This window comes from Trachemys scripta, chromosome 24 (genome assembly GCF_013100865.1).
Source record: "Trachemys scripta elegans isolate TJP31775 chromosome 24, CAS_Tse_1.0, whole genome shotgun sequence".
NCBI classification, from domain to species: domain Eukaryota; kingdom Metazoa; phylum Chordata; order Testudines; family Emydidae; genus Trachemys; species Trachemys scripta.
The window spans coordinates 14,328,274-14,343,736 of NC_048321.1; positions in this window are offsets into that span (position 1 = coordinate 14,328,274).

Genomic DNA, 15,463 nt, shown 5'->3' on the forward strand with positions numbered 1-15,463 from the left:
TAAGTAAATAACTTTTCCTCATCCACTTTCTCCACATCAGTCATGATTTTACATATCCCTATCATATCCCCCCTTAGTCTCCTCTTTTCCAAGCTGAAGAGTCCTAGCCTCTTTAATCTCTCCTCATATGGGACCCGTTCCAAACCCCTAATCATTTTAGTTGCCCTTTTCTGAACCTTTTCTAATGCCAGTATATCTTTTTTGAGATGAGACCACCACATCTGTACACAGTATTCAAGATGTGGGCATACCATGATTTATATAAGGGCAGTAATATATTCTCAGTCTTATTCTCTATCCCCTTTTTAATGATTCCTAACATCCTGTTTGCTTTTTTGACCGCCTCTGCACACTGTGTGGACATCTTCAGAGAACTATCCACGATGACTCCAAGATCTTTTTCCTGATTTGTTGTAGCTAAATTAGCCCCCATCATATTGTATGTATAGTTGGGGTTATTTTTTCCAATGTGCATTACTTTACATTTATCCACATTACATTTCATTTGCCATTTTGTTACCCAATCAGTTAGTTTTGTGAGATCTTTTTGAAGTTCTTCACAGTCTGCTTTGGTCTTAACTATCTTGAGCAGTTTAGTATCGTCTGCAAACTTTGCCACCTCACTGTTTACCCCTTTCTCCAGATCATTTATGAATAAGTTGAATAGGATCGGTCATAGGACTGACCCTTGGGGAACAGCACTAGTTACCCCTCTCCATTCTGAGAATTTACCATCAATTCCTACCCTTTGTTCCCTGTCTTTTAACCAGTTCTCAATCCATGAAAGGACCTTTCCTTTTATCCCATGACAGCTTAATTTACATAAGAGCCTTTGGTGAGGGACCTTGTCAAAGGCTTTATGGAAATCTAAGTACACTGTGTCCACTGGATCCCCCTTGTCCACATGTTTGTTGACCCCTTCAAAGAATTCTAATAGATTACTAAGACACGATTTCCCTGTACAGAATCCATGTTGACTTTTGCCCAGCAATTTATGTTCTTCTATGTGTCGGACAATTTTATTCTTTACTATTGTTTCGACTAATTTGCCCAGTACTGATGTTAGACTTACTGTCTGTAATTGCCGGGATCACCTCTAGAGCCCTTTTTAAATATTGGCATTACATTAGCTAACTTCCAGTCATTGGGTACAGAAGCCGATTTAAAGGACAGGTTACAAACCATAGTTAATAGTTCCGCAATTTCACATTTGAGTTCTTTCAGAACTCTTGGGTAAAGGCCATCTGGTCCCGGTGACTTGTTGCTGTTAAGTTTATCAATTAATTCCAAAACCTCCTCTAGTGACACTTCAATCCGTGACAGTTCCTCAGATTTGTCACCTACAAAAGCCGGCTCAGGTTTGGGAATCTCCCTAACATCCTCAGCCTTGAAGACTGAAGCAAAGAATCCATTTAGTTTCTCCGCAATGACTTTATCGTCTTTAAGCGCTCCTTTTGTATCTCGATCATCAAGGGTCCCCACTGGTTGTTAGCAGGCTTCCTGCTTCTGATGTACTTAAAAACATTTTGTTATTACCTTCGGAGTTTTTGGCTAGCCGTTCTTAAAAAGGCCCCAGCAAGCGAATGGGACCATTGATTTCAACAGTTATACTATTATAAGCCGGCTGGGGTCTGGTCACATTGACTCCAATGGAGCTATGGCCAATTAATGTGGAAAACACTGTAGTGCCCCTCTGCAGATGAGCAGGATGCTCTGACCCTGGTGCCCCACAGGCAGCGCCGGTCGCCCCATGTCAGAAGGGACGGTGCAGATCTGGAGCCAATACGGACGAGGGAGTGAAAACTGGGCCCGATCCCCACATTATCTCCACCCCCTTGGGCAGCCCAACGGCTTCTTCGCTTCTCTCTTCTGCAGCTGCACAGCGAGCTGAGGTGTCCATTGATCTTCCTACGGGGACGCTCTGGTCCCTTCTCTGGATCAGCCCAGTTCAGTTAGAACCTGTCAGGTCTAGGAGGCTTCAAACCCCCACCCCCATGTGGTTAATTTGCATTGATCAAAACTCAACTTCATCTGCCATCGTGTTGCCCATTGACCCAGCTCCATTCGATCTCGCTGAAGTTCCCGATGAACCTCAGTAAGTTGCCTCCTCTGCAGATTTCACCACCTCCTCGCTCACCCCCCTTGCAGATCCTTTGAGTAACTTGAACGCTGGGTCTAGGGCAGAGTTTGGAGGCCTCCGCTTTTAAGCTTTTGCCATCACACAAAATTCCCATGAATTCCCGCTCTGTTTTCTAGAGACACAATGTGGGGGAAGAGATGAGCTTCCGAGCGACACAGAGCTCTTCTGCGGGTCAGCGGAGCTTGAGAGCTTGTGTCTCTCCCCAGCAGAAGCTGGTCCAAAAAAGCTTTTCCCTCACCTACCTTGTCTCTCTAATATCCTGGGACCCACATGGCTACAACAAGGCTGCAAACTCCTGTTCTCTGGCTGTTGTCCCGTTTCTGCTCCATGACACTCCCTTGCCTCCCACCCCATGGCTGCTTCGATTCCCTACTGCCCTACAGCGAGGGAGTTTGCTAAAGGTTTTTTGACAGTCCAAATCAATTATGACAACTGGTTCTTCTCTGCTCCCTAAGCCTGGAACGTTCAAAGCAGCCAAAGGGAGTTTGAGGCCTGACTCCCAGTGAGTTTCAGCAGATGCTGGCCCCCACGCTGCCGGTTTTGCCTTTGAAAATCTCGCCATTTCATTCACACACTATTCCATGAGTGGGGCTTCTTTTCCTTTGCACAAACTGAGCCTCTTATCCCTGCTCTATCATCATGGGGTTTTACAATGGGAACATGTATCTGAAATATATCTCCATCCATTACATGCTTTCAGCAGATCATCAATGATTACAAGCAATAATTTAACACAGCATTAAAAACTCTTACCTTCAGCTGCACAGCGGTTCCGTTCACCTCCAAGTTCTCTGTAGTATCGAAGAGATGCACTAACCTGTCTAGCACGGCCCCTTCCTCTCTATATAGTCCAAGGACACAATCTGATTAATCTAGAAACTGGGAGTAACAGTGAATGATTTACTGAAATGTAATAAATTGCACGACCCTCATACCTGGGCACTCCCTCTTCAAATACAATTCAGATCGACCCTTTCTCAATCCATCAGCTATTGTTTTATTGAACTTGTCCCATACTGTTTGTGCAACAGAGATAAGAGGCGATACTCAGCTCAGTCACAGGGGTAGAGGTGCAACGTTTGCATATCAGAGGCGTTTATCCAGATCCTGAGGTGCTGTAAATGATAGAGGAACCGGTAAATCCACAGCAGCCGGGGATCCGGTTCCATTGATTCCATTGGAGCAAGGGCCAATTGACACCAAATGGGGGTCGAGTGAGATTGTCAGAACGAAACTAAGGTTGGCCATGGAGTTGGCTCCATTACGACAGCTCCCCTCCCATTCCCAGAACAGGTTGTTAAATTCCTTCTTGTTAAATTGTGTAAATATTCACTGGGAACAGATTTTATCTGCCCCATATCAGGGGGTTGCGTCAAATTGGGTCTCAAGAGCACAGAGTCGCACCCACCGGGGGGAATTTAATTACACAATAACTGAGCAGAGAAGAGCGTTTTGACCTTGGTTGAATTCCAGGGCAGTTTTGCTCCCAGAGTTTGTAGAGATGGGTAGGGGGCTTTCAGATGGAATCCAGGAGTCTAACGAGAGAGAATGGTTGGAGATTGACTGATGAACAGTGTGATGGAAAAGCTGGGGATTAGTTATAAACACATATGAACTCCCAGCTCAGATTCAGCCAGGCGGCGGTGGTCTGGTAGTGGCATCTCGCTGAATCTGCAGCCTTGTTCTCTAGAATCTCGTCTGTCATTGAACGCACAAGAGTAAGGCTGGGTCGACACCAGAAACGTTTGCTGGCACAGCTCTGCGGGTCAGGGCGCGTGATCTCCTGGGACATCGCTGTGCTGGCTAAAGCCCATAGGGGCAGTTATACCAGCCAAAAACCCCTTTTACCCCTATTCTGCCTCCTACTGACGCTGTCCCACACTGTCTAACTCAAACATTCATTGGAGCAAAAGCTAGAGTCTCCCAGCCTCCAGGTCCAGTCCTTCTCTCACTTGTGAGAGAATCTCACGTAGGAGCAGGGAGGGGATTTTCCCTCTGGCTCTGGCCCTGGGGCGACACTGCTGGGATCCAATGTCCAGTGCTGGGGCCCACGGTTCAAGGGGGAGGTTGGTCGATTGTGGAAGAGCCATGAGAATGAGGAAAGAATTAGAAAACCTGTGTCATAGTGACAGACTCCAGCAGCTCAATCAACTGAGCTGAACACAGAGAAGGTGAACGAATACTTACTAATGGGCTCTTCGACCCAGCAGAGGAAGGTCTGACGTGATCCCATGGCTGGAAGCTGAAACGGGACAAACTCAGACTGGAAATAAGATGTACATGTTTAACAGGGAGGGGAATTAACTGTTGGAACAGTTTCCGATGGGTCCTGCTGGGTTCTCCGTCAGTGGCCATTTTCAAGGCAGGCCTGGGTGCTTTTGCTGAGAGATCTGCTCTGGGAATCCTGTGGGGGACGTTCCCTGGCCTGTGACACAGGAGTTCGGATGCGATGGCCCTGGTGGGTCCTGTCTGGCCTGGGAACCTGTCAGTTTATCCCAAGTGGAAGAGCTGGAAAAGGAGAGATTGAGAGAGACCCACCCCTGGAAGGACCTATAGCCTACAGGTCAGGCGGTGCTCTGTGAAGGCAGAGGTGCCAGTGCGGGGGAGACAGAGCGGGTCACATGCAGCCCCCATGTCAGCGTGACCCACGCGGGCCCCTCCCCCTTTTCAGGCAGCCTCCATGCCCCCCCCTTTTCGGCGGTGCCCCCCCAGGCCCCGGTGGTGAGCCCCCCTGTGACGATGCGGTTCTGGCGGAACCCAACTGAGAGCGCCAACTCAGGACAAATTGCTCAAACAGGGCAGTTACAGCCCCAGGCTGGGGTTTTTCCACCTCTAAGGCAAACCAAACCAGCCAGACTAAGAGGACTTCGGTCTCACCCCACTGGCTAACCGCAAGTCTCACAAGCAATCTCCTTAGACCCTCCAGTTTCCCAGTATCACCACCAGTGCCACTCGTTATGGGGACAAATGGTTATGAAAACCAATACCCCAGTAAAAGAAAAAGGTTCTCCCGATCCCAAAGGACCAAGCCCCAGACCCAGGTCAATATACAAATCAGATCTTACCCACAAATCACGCTGTTGCCAATCCTTTAGAATCTAAAATCTAAAGGTTTATTCATAAAAGGAAAAAGATAGAGATGAGAGTTAGAATTGGTTAAATGGAATCAATTCCATACAGTAATGGCACAGTTCTTGGTTCAGGCTTGCAGCAGAGAGAGAATAAACTGCAGGTTCAAATCAAGTCTCTGGAATACATCCCCCGCTGGGATGGGTCCTCAGTCCTTTGTTCAAAGCTTCAGTTTGTAGCAAAGTTCCTCCAGAGGTATGAAGCAGGATTGAAGACAAGATGGAGATGAGGCATCAGCCTTATATAGTCTTTTCCAGGTGTAAGAACACCTCTTTGTTCTTACTGTGGAAAATTACAGCAAAATGGAGTCTGGAGTCACATGGGCCAGTCCCTGCATACTTTGCTGAGTCTCAAGGCATATTTGCCTTCTCTCAATGGGTCCATTGTATAGCTGATGGTCCTTAATGGGCCATCAAGCAGGCTAGGCAGAGCTAACACCAGTTTGTCTGGGATGTCACCCAGAAGCATAGCATAAGTTTGCCATACAGACAGTATAGAGCCAATATTCATAACTTCGACTACAAAACTGATACACACATATAGACAGCATAATCATAACCAGTAAACCAGAACCTTGTCTTAGACACCCCATTTGACCCCCTTTATACAAGATTTGGGTGCCACTACAGGACCTTGTTTGCAACAATGATCTATATGGTCCCAGTTTATGTCAATAACGTCACACCCCCTCCCACCGTTTTAATGAGTGGCCAACAACTAGGATGACCAGATGTCCCGATATGAGCGGCTTTGTCTTATATATGCAACTATACACACACACACACACACACACACACACACACAAAAGTGTCACGATTTTTCACCCTTGCTCTCTGGTCCCCCTACCAATGGCCTCCCAACATTAGGAAACAAGGCTCCAGTCTGGCCCAGCAGGGCAGGCGGGGGCTAAGGGCACCGGCCACCTGGCGATGCTCAAGTTTTCCGTGGGTCTGATGCCAAGGAGTGGACAGCACCAAGGAGGGCATTTGCAGGTGGACCATGAACTGGGCAAAGGTTTCCAACCAAAGCTTTTCATGGCAAGGCATGTGGACCCTGGGCCTGGAGATGCACTGTCAATTCTTGCCATGAAATCTTCAGCTAACACATGCCGGGGCGGAACTCCCACCCCTGCCCTAGGGAACTGTTGGATGGTTAATTCCCTTCCCTGCTAAACATTTGGATTGTGCCCAGTTTTGCCCAGAACAGCCCCAGCCGTCTGTCATGCCCACCCAAAAGTTGTGTGGGGTGCTCCTCACTCCAGCACTGTGCCCCACCTTGGTCAGTGATTAACATCAGGACAAACAGCTGCCTACTTGAACCCTGGAGTCATGAATCCCAGCCCCTCCCTGCCCTGCGCTCTAATCACTAGAACCCCCTTCCCCTCTCCGAGCTGGGGATGGAACCCAGGAGTCCTGGCTCCTGGGAGATAGGGACGGGGTGGATTCTCCATTCTTTAATCAAGACACCTCTTTTTAAAAGATGTGGCTCATTTGGTAGACTCTACCAAATGAAATCAGCTTCAAGAACCTACTCCCCCTGCCTGGCTTCACCTTTGTGACATCTCATTGACGTTCACCTGCCTCAACAGGCTCGCCTCAGTGAGGCCTCAGAAATCTAGAGAGGGTTGGCTAGCGAAGGGTTAAATCTGAGCGGGTCTCTCGGGAAAGGAGTGGCACCTGGTTTCCCGTCATTCCAGCCCTCTTCCTGAGAAATTCTTATCTGCTGTGTTATCGGAAATCGTTATCAGAAAGTGATTCCACTTTCTATATGATACAGGGGCCTGCTGCGTCTATATGTAGCTCAGGCCGGGAGAAGAAAGAAAGAAATTCCATCTACGTTCTGCGAAGTGAAACACGGAGGGCTGAAGGTAAGAGAGTCCCCTGCATAGAATTGAAGGCCAAGGAACCGTCCGGTCTGGTTTCCTGCACAGCCCAGGCTGGCAAATGTCCCCCAGTGAGTTCCCCCTGCAGCCCATGACATCTGGCACGGAAAGAGACGCCCAGATGTGACTGGCCGAGTCGTTTACGATCCGGCTTGGTCCATGCTGAGAACTTAGGTCGTCAGAACAGTGATGCTCAGTTGAGCGCTGGGCCCCGGGCGTCGCCCCAGCGAGGTCGATGGAGAAATGCGTCTGGGGGCGTAGCTACCGTCACTTCCAGAGGTGGCGCTTGTAGCTACTGTCACTCACAGAGGTGGAGCTCTGACGCCGACGGAACCCCCCTGCCATTGCCGCAGGCGGTGTCTGCACTGCAGGGCAGAGCCGGTGTCACTAGGGCGCTGTGGCTAGGCCGATGTCATCTCGATGCCGACCTACACGGGTTTCATGAGACTGTCGTTTGGTGTGACCATCGGATTTGTGTCCTGACTGAAGTATGAATTAATGGAGCAGAGGCTGGGTGGGGCCAAACCGCCCTGGGGTCCCATTTGGTTTTAATTTCCAGCCCACGTTAGCCTGACCCTCCCTCCTCTGGTGCTTAGAAACCTTCTCCTAATTTCCACCCCAACTGATCCCTGGCCCGGTTCTTCCTGTTCGTTGACGTTATCCCTGGGCTCGCTCCTCACCCCTGTCCCCCCAAGCGGCTTTCTAGGGAGCAATCCGATCCCCGCTCAGCGTGTGGTCTAAGTGAAATCAGCCCCCCTCTCCTCTGCTGAGATTGGCTCTCCATCCCCCTGGCCATCCTAGCCGCCCTCCTCCGCCCCTGTCCCAGGCGGAATTCCGCTTCTTGCACAAGGTTCCCGCAGGGCTGGATGAGCGCATAACGCCCAGGCGTAGGGCCCAGACTTGGGGGGATGGGGTGAGGACATGTTTGTTCCTTGTTTTGTTACTGAACCAGGGCCGCCCCATCGTCGTCACGGTAGGGTGGTTGGGCCCAGCCTGACCTGGGCTGGTGCCCCCCCGTGCCAAGTCGCAACGCCAGATGCTGAAATCGGCATGGCAACGTCCTAGGTGATGATTTTTATTTAAATGCAAGTAAGCGTGATGTCTGTGTGTATTGTTGGTTTGGGCTGACAGAGGTAAGTTTGGGGTAGTTTAAATATATAATATAATAGCATCCTTTTTTTTAGCATTTTGAGGGTAATATTTATTTTTAAGCATTTTTGTATTTTGAGAGCTCTAAATGTCCACACTCGCCCAGCACTGTGGGGGTTTAAGCCTTTGCTTCTCTTTGTAGCCACTGAAACGTTCACAGCTGTAGGAGATCGTGGGTGGGTCAGACAATGGCGGTGTAGCAAATCGAACACTCACTGCCCGGGCTTCTGCTGGTCGTCCGGGAATTAGCTCTTTCCAGCCTCAGAGCGCCTCCTGCTGGCCGGTGTCTCGCCTGCCTCAGGCCCCTGTGTCCCTCCTGGACCCCAGGACCCCTTTCCTTGGGGCACTGCCCCACAGCAGCACCCCCACACTCTGGATCTCCCCTCCCAGGGGAACCCCCAACCCTCGATGCCCACCTTACCTCAGTGGCTACTGCCAGTCATCATCTAGCCCCTTTCCCTGGGGCAGACTGCACTCTGGAAACCACTCATCACTGGCAAGGGGGTTGGACCGGCTGCCTCTGCCTATCCCCGGGCTCCACCTCTCCCGCCCCAATACGTCCTTAGGTCTTTAACAAGGCCGCAGCCTGGGGAGTTGCCAGGCTGGAGCTCCCCAGATCCTCTTGTCCTTCCCCAGCACTGCTCTTCCCAAGGTACCCTGTGCTCCCAGGCAGCCAGGCCCTTCCCACTCCCAGCTGGAGTGAGAATGACCCACTCCTCCCTTAGCCCTTATATCAAGGCCAGCTGAGGCATGATTGGGTGTGGCCACAGCTGTGGCTGCCTCCCCACGCCGCCTGCCTCAGCTGCCTTCAACCTTTTCCCCTAGGAGCGGGGTAACCGCCCTGCTACACAGGGGCTCTGACAATAGCTATTTAAGGACAGTCGACATTGGGGTAACGCTTCCTAAGGGCGAAAACACAAACTGCCGACACGTGTCCAAGTAGACACAGCAAATAGCCTGACATCAAACTCTAGCGAGTTCTCAAGCAGCGATCTCCTCGCTTTGCCCGGCTGTCCCTAGCGACTGTGGGTGCGGATGTTTGCAGGGCCCTGTGGTGTGTGTGCGGTGAGATCGCCATGGGCCTACGTTTCCGGCTAAAACTCGACTCCTGCACTGCTCGAACCTCTGTTCAAAATATCCCTGTGCAGTGTGGCCCTTTCTGCTCTGGAGGGGACGGAAAGGAGCAGCCACTCCCCAGGGCCACCAAATCTCACTGGTGCAATCCCTCTTCCAGGGCTGTTGAATACCCTGCCTGTCTGGGGTGGGGGCACCTGCAGAATTGAGGATCAGATTAAAACGGTGGTTTTCTTTGCGAATGCTTTGACGTGTGAGCTGCAGCAGGAGCTCTGCATGGACCAGAAGTGGATCACTGTGTTTTCACAAACACGTTTTCGCCCGTGGGTGGGGGGCGGAGTTTCCGACAGGAGGGGTGCTCCCAGGAGGAGCTCTTAACTTCACCGCACTAGTGCGGAATGTGGGTTCTGCAGAGAGGTGCTTCTCCCGGCGTGTGCCCAAGGGCAGGGAGTCAGGGGGTTGTTTACAAACAGACAGGGTGATTCAGAGAAGAAAGGCTGGTGATTAAATTAGGGATCTGGAAGTCCTTAGATGAACCTGTAAAACAGGAATCCCACAGCTGAGGGTGGGAGGTCTTGAAGGGACCCCCTCTCCCCCCCACTCCCCCGAACCACTGAGACTGCAGGGGACTCCGAAGAAATACAGCCAAGCCCTCAGAGCCCAGGTTACATTCAGAAAAGGGAGATGTGAGGGGTGTAGGTGAAAAGAAGGGGCCAAACCCCAGGGCAGGGCGAGCAGTGGGATAGAGAAGTTCTGGTACTGATGTGACCCTAGCACTGTAGTACCTGAGTGCCTCACATCACAGCCCCTCAGTGAGGTAGAACAGGGCTGTTATCCCCATTGTACAGATGGGGCATTGCGGCACACACAGGCAGGGCCAGACTTTCAAAGGCACCTAGTGGGGTTTTCAGAAGTGCCTAGAAGGTTCGGTGCTTTGTAAACCCCACTTACGGTGACCAGATGTCCCAATTTTGGGGTCTTTTTCTTATATAGGCTCCTATTACCCCCCACCCCCTGTCCCGATTTTTCACACTTGCTGTCTGGTCACCCTAACCCCACTGGGTGCCTGGCTGCATCTTTGGGTGCCTAAAAACCTTTGAGACTCTGTCCCTAAGGCACTGACCTGAGGTCAGACAGGAAGTCCTTGGAGGGGGGGGGGGTAAAGAACCCAGGTCCCTCAGGGCCCGCTCCCCATCCACTGCACCAGCCCCTCTGCTGCATGCTGCAATAAATAAATAAATAAAAGGCCTCTGATAGATGGGAGCAAAACCAAGGCGGCCAGTTCTCTGAGACTCCAGCCCCCGGTCCCAGGAGGTGGGGAAGGATGTCATGGGTGACAGCATGAAAAGTGGCACAGAGGTCAGGAAGGAAGAAGAAAAAGAGAGACTGAGAGTCAGATGAAAGGAGGACATTTAACCCCCCAGGGGGGGCAGGTTCTGCCCCAGTCCGGGCTGTAGAGCAATGCCTGCTGGGCAATTTTACATTGGAACTGAAAACCGTTTGGTTTTTGTCCTTTTTTGTTCTGAGTTTGAGAAAAGGAAGGAACGAGAAAGTGTCGTATGAGCACCAGGTGTGTTTATGCCTCTAATTCTTAGGGTTTCAGCTGTATCCAGCTGAATTCCAGAACAAAGAACAAAAACTGCACCCAGAGACTCCATGAAGTTGACGATTATTGTCACGGTTTGTGTTATTCACACGGCACCATCTGTGCGCTCAGCACTGTTCAGAATACGGCAGACAATCCAGTCCCTGAGCCAATGCAGATAAGCCGTGTGACTCCGGATAAGACGGCTCAGATATTTAAGTGTGAAGTGTGGAGTTATTGACCACACCTGTTATCACATGGTCACTGTGATGTTTATATCGGTGAGCAGAGCGCTGATGGCAATAGACGTTTTACTTGATTAAGGACTAGAAGATTTGACCCTCCCACTTTCTTTCTAGAGGAAGAGCTGCCCAGAGCTCCTGTGCCGGTTTATTTTCCTTTCCTGTGTGCAGAGGCCCTGAGATACCTCAGACGTCTCGATTTTTTTCTCAACTTTAAAATGTGGAATTTTCTTGGTGTTTGGTTTTAAATATTATCCTGTGAAAACTGCACCTCAGTCGCTGTTGTGTTGTGTTTTAAGCGCCTTCTGGAGGGCAACTTGCATTTAAACAGAAGTGCAGTGTTGCCAATTCTCATGATTTTGTCATGAGTCTCGTGATAATTATTGTTTTCCTTAAAGCCCCAGATTCTGGAGTCAGGTGGATCTGCGATGGCTTCAGGCTTAAAGAAAAAACGAAGTTTCTAGCCCTCGTGGCCGTGCAGAAAGCTTCAAAATGTGACCCCAGTGCACTCTAAAGGCTCAAAAAGCAGAAGGCAAATAAAAAGAACACCCAATCTATTGCTTTTACAGAATCTCATGATTTTAAAGCCAATCTCCTGATTTTTGGTGAGCCTGATTCATGAATTTTGAACATTTGGGGTTGGTAATATTGTGAAAGTGACCTGAAGGTGTCAGTATCACTCCTGTTTAAAGTCAGTTTCTAGTCTATTGTTTGTAGTGGTGTAACACCCCTAGAGCCCCAGGCTGGTACAGTATAAACTCACAGGGCCTTGCCCTACTGGGATGTTTCCGGAAGTTAAATGATCTATTCCAAGTTTGGTGAAGTGCAAAAAAGTGACAGAAAGTCATCAAGATTTTTCTACAATTGTTTCAGTTGTTGTATTCAAGAGTTAGTAAAGTAAGAATAGACATTAAAATGTTAACCCTAACCCGTGTCCCTTAAGTGAATTGACATAAGATGTGAGAACATGTTACTATTAGAACAGAGTGGGTCTAATATTTATTTCATTTTCTTTCTTTATATAGGAATTAGATACCGGGCTCCTGTCAGATAATAATTTCTAAGTTATTATCTGCAAAAAACCTAGAGTTTTCCGCTGCCCAAGTAGCCTCTGGAATGACAGTTAAAGTTGCCTCCCCACCCCCCCAATCTGAAATGGCCCCCGTGATGGATGAGAGGGTCTTTTATCAGTTCTCTGTGCGAGTTCATTCGAGAGCGTAGGGACTTTCTGGGTTCACCACCCTCGCGGTTGCTGGATGAGGTTCCCCACATGTTGTGAGAGGCGTGTGCAGGACCCAGGGAGGGTGCGTTGTGCGGGGAGGGGTGTTGGTCATGGTAGCAGGGGAGATATGGCTGCAGGTTTTACATCGCTTGTTCTGGCCGGGTCTGGTGCCGCTTTGCAGGTTTCTGACCATCAGAGGCTGGATGGTCTGGAGCAGTAGAAGGCAAAGCAACCTAAGGAGTGAGAAGACAGAGCGTGATGAGCCTCCGAAGGGGATGATAAAGTGGGGTGTGAAGCAGGGCCTGGACTCGATGACCTAGGACCAGGGGTGGCAGGTTGTATAGTTTTTGGTGGTGCCCAGGACAGGTCCAAGTCCCACCCCACCTGCCTGGTAAGCCAATATATATTTTTTAAAATAATGTAAAGATGTGAGGGCTCTGGGGTGGGGCTAGGGATGAGGGGGTGGGAGTGTGGGGTGGGGCTGGGGATAAGGGGTTCATGATGCAGGAGGGGCCCCGAACATTGGTGGAGCCCGGGCACCCTGGGCCCATAGAACTCACCGTCCCTGCCTAGGACCTACGTCCCTGTGAGAGTCAACGGAGTCACTCTGATTTAAAAACGGTGTGTAAATGGATCTGGCTCCTTTTGTCGAGTTCCACAGCTCTAAACCGGGCACTCAGCTTCGGTATGCCCCCCTCTCTCCTCCTGTCTGGCTCTCTCCTTCCCCAACAGTGTCTGTCTGCTTTGTTCCCAGTGTCTCCGGTCAACACCACCCGGAGCGGGCTGCAGTGCTACGTTAGGGACTCCGGGCAGTGTGAGAGTCCGGAGACCATGCGCTGCACCGGAGCCGACGACCATTGCATCAGTGTGGCTGGGACACTAGCAATGAACACAGGTAATGCTCACACGCTGCTGGGCAGGGGCCGTTCTAGGCCTGCCTAGAGCTGCCTGGGTGTTTAGAAACCCCACCGAGCAAGCTGGAGTCTGGGGCTTCATTTTCAGTCACACCTGAGGCCCCTTTGACCCTTTCTGGCAGCATAAAGCTGGGGCTATTCTCTGCCCCCAGGGCCCATAGGGGGTGGATCGGGGCACAGCCACAGGGCACTGCGCTGTCGCTATCCTCTGGCCCCCAGGGCCCATAGGGGGTGGATCGGGGCACTGACACAGGGCACTGCGCTGTCGCTATCCTCTGCCCCCAGGGCCCATAGGGGGTGGATCGGGGCACAGCCACAGGGCACTGCGCTGTCGCTATCCTCTGGCCCCCAGGGCCCATAGGGGGTGGATCGGGGCACAGCCACAGGGCACTGCGCTGTCGCTATCCTCTGGCCCCCAGGGCCCATAGGGGGTGGATCGGGGCACTGACACAGGGCACTGCGCTGTTGCTATCCTCTGGCCCCCAGGGCCCATAGGGGGTGGATCGGGGCACAGCCACAGGGCACTGCACTGTAGCTATTCTCTGCCCCCAGGGCCCATAGAGGGTGGATCGGGGCACTGACACAGGGCACTGCGCTGTCGCTATCCTCTGGCCCCCAGGGCCCATAGGGGGTGGATCGGGGCACTGACACAGGGCACTGCGCTGTCGCTATTCTCTGCCCCCAGGGCCCATAGAGGGTGGATCGGGGCACTGACACAGGGCACTGCGCTGTCGCTATCCTCTGGCCCCCAGGGCCCACAACAGGCAGAGTTTGAATAACAGCAGCCCTGGGGCCGCTCTGACTTACATGGGCGCTGGCCCGGGAGAACAAAGAGCGCTGAGAACACCCCTCCATCCCCCCTTTCTCCCTCCCTGCCTGTCCCCCACCTGCAGGGAAATGGGAATTCAGCCTCTGGAGTCTCCGCACCACATTTCATACGACAGAGCAGAGCCGTTCATCGGGCTGGGACCCAGCCCCCAGGCCTGGCGCTTGCCATGGGGTGAATGCTCCTTTGGGCGGCGTGCAGCGTACACGCGGGTGAGCCCCCCAGCATGGGGCGAGGTAGTGCCGGGGGCTGCTGGTCCCGCACAGAAAGGTGATGGGGGGGTTGGTTGGCCCTCTCCAGATACCACAAGAAAGGGAAGGGCCAAAGTGGAGTCAAGATCCTGAGACTGACAGGCCCCAGGGCCAATGAGGAGAGGCCAGCGCTCTAAATCCACCTCATTGACACGGCCACTGGCCAATGAGGGAGTCGGGAGCCAGGGCCCGTCCTCCGTGTGAGCTGGGGTTGGCTGAGGCAGGGTAGGGCAGAGTTAAGGGGAGAGCAGCAGCCCGAGCTGGGCTGGGGGCAGAGGAGGGGGAGCCGGGAGCTTGGGCAGCGCAGTCCAGCTGCGCCGATGGGAAGCCAGGGCCCAGCTGCAGGGGGAGCCGCGGGTGCAAAGCCGGGACAGCGGGTGCCGGCCCAGCCACACGGGACACTGGCTCTGAAGGTGGCGAGTGGCTGGGGAGATCCGGGGTGGGGTGAGCAGAGGGCCCGGGGCAGGGAGACGTCACCCATCATGAGGCCTGGCAGGCCCGATTTGGAGTGGATGTGACCCCGACGGGGAGGCCGACACTGGGGAGAAGGGTCCTGCCCCCTAACGCCTGAGGGCCTGTGGGCACCTCCAGAGCAGGGTCTGACCCACAGTGTCACCGCAGCATGGCCAGGGCCTGGGACGGCTGAGAGACAAACTGTGAACATCTCTCAGGTCCCAGAGACGGCTGGTTGTGCTGTCCCTGGCCCACAGGTGTGGAACGAGCACCCCGGGGTGGGGACACCCTAGTCCCTGGCCTAAGTGACCACAAGAAGACTTGGGGGTCAGCCCCCAAGGGATCCTGGGCCCAGCCTTGTGGGGGTTACGAGGACTCTGCCGCATGGGAGGGAGGAAGGGGAGCCCTCGAGGGCAGGCCAGCCTCTGAGTGAAGGGAGTGGGAACGAGGACGCAGATCCTGTCGCTGTCCGATAGCACCGGGGCAGTGCAGATGCCAGGAAAGTTCCCCACAATAGTGGGACCATCCCCCGCTTACATAGACAGGGCCTCAGAGCCCGTCTGCTGTATCGGGGGAAGGGAGGCAGGGGTCTGCTT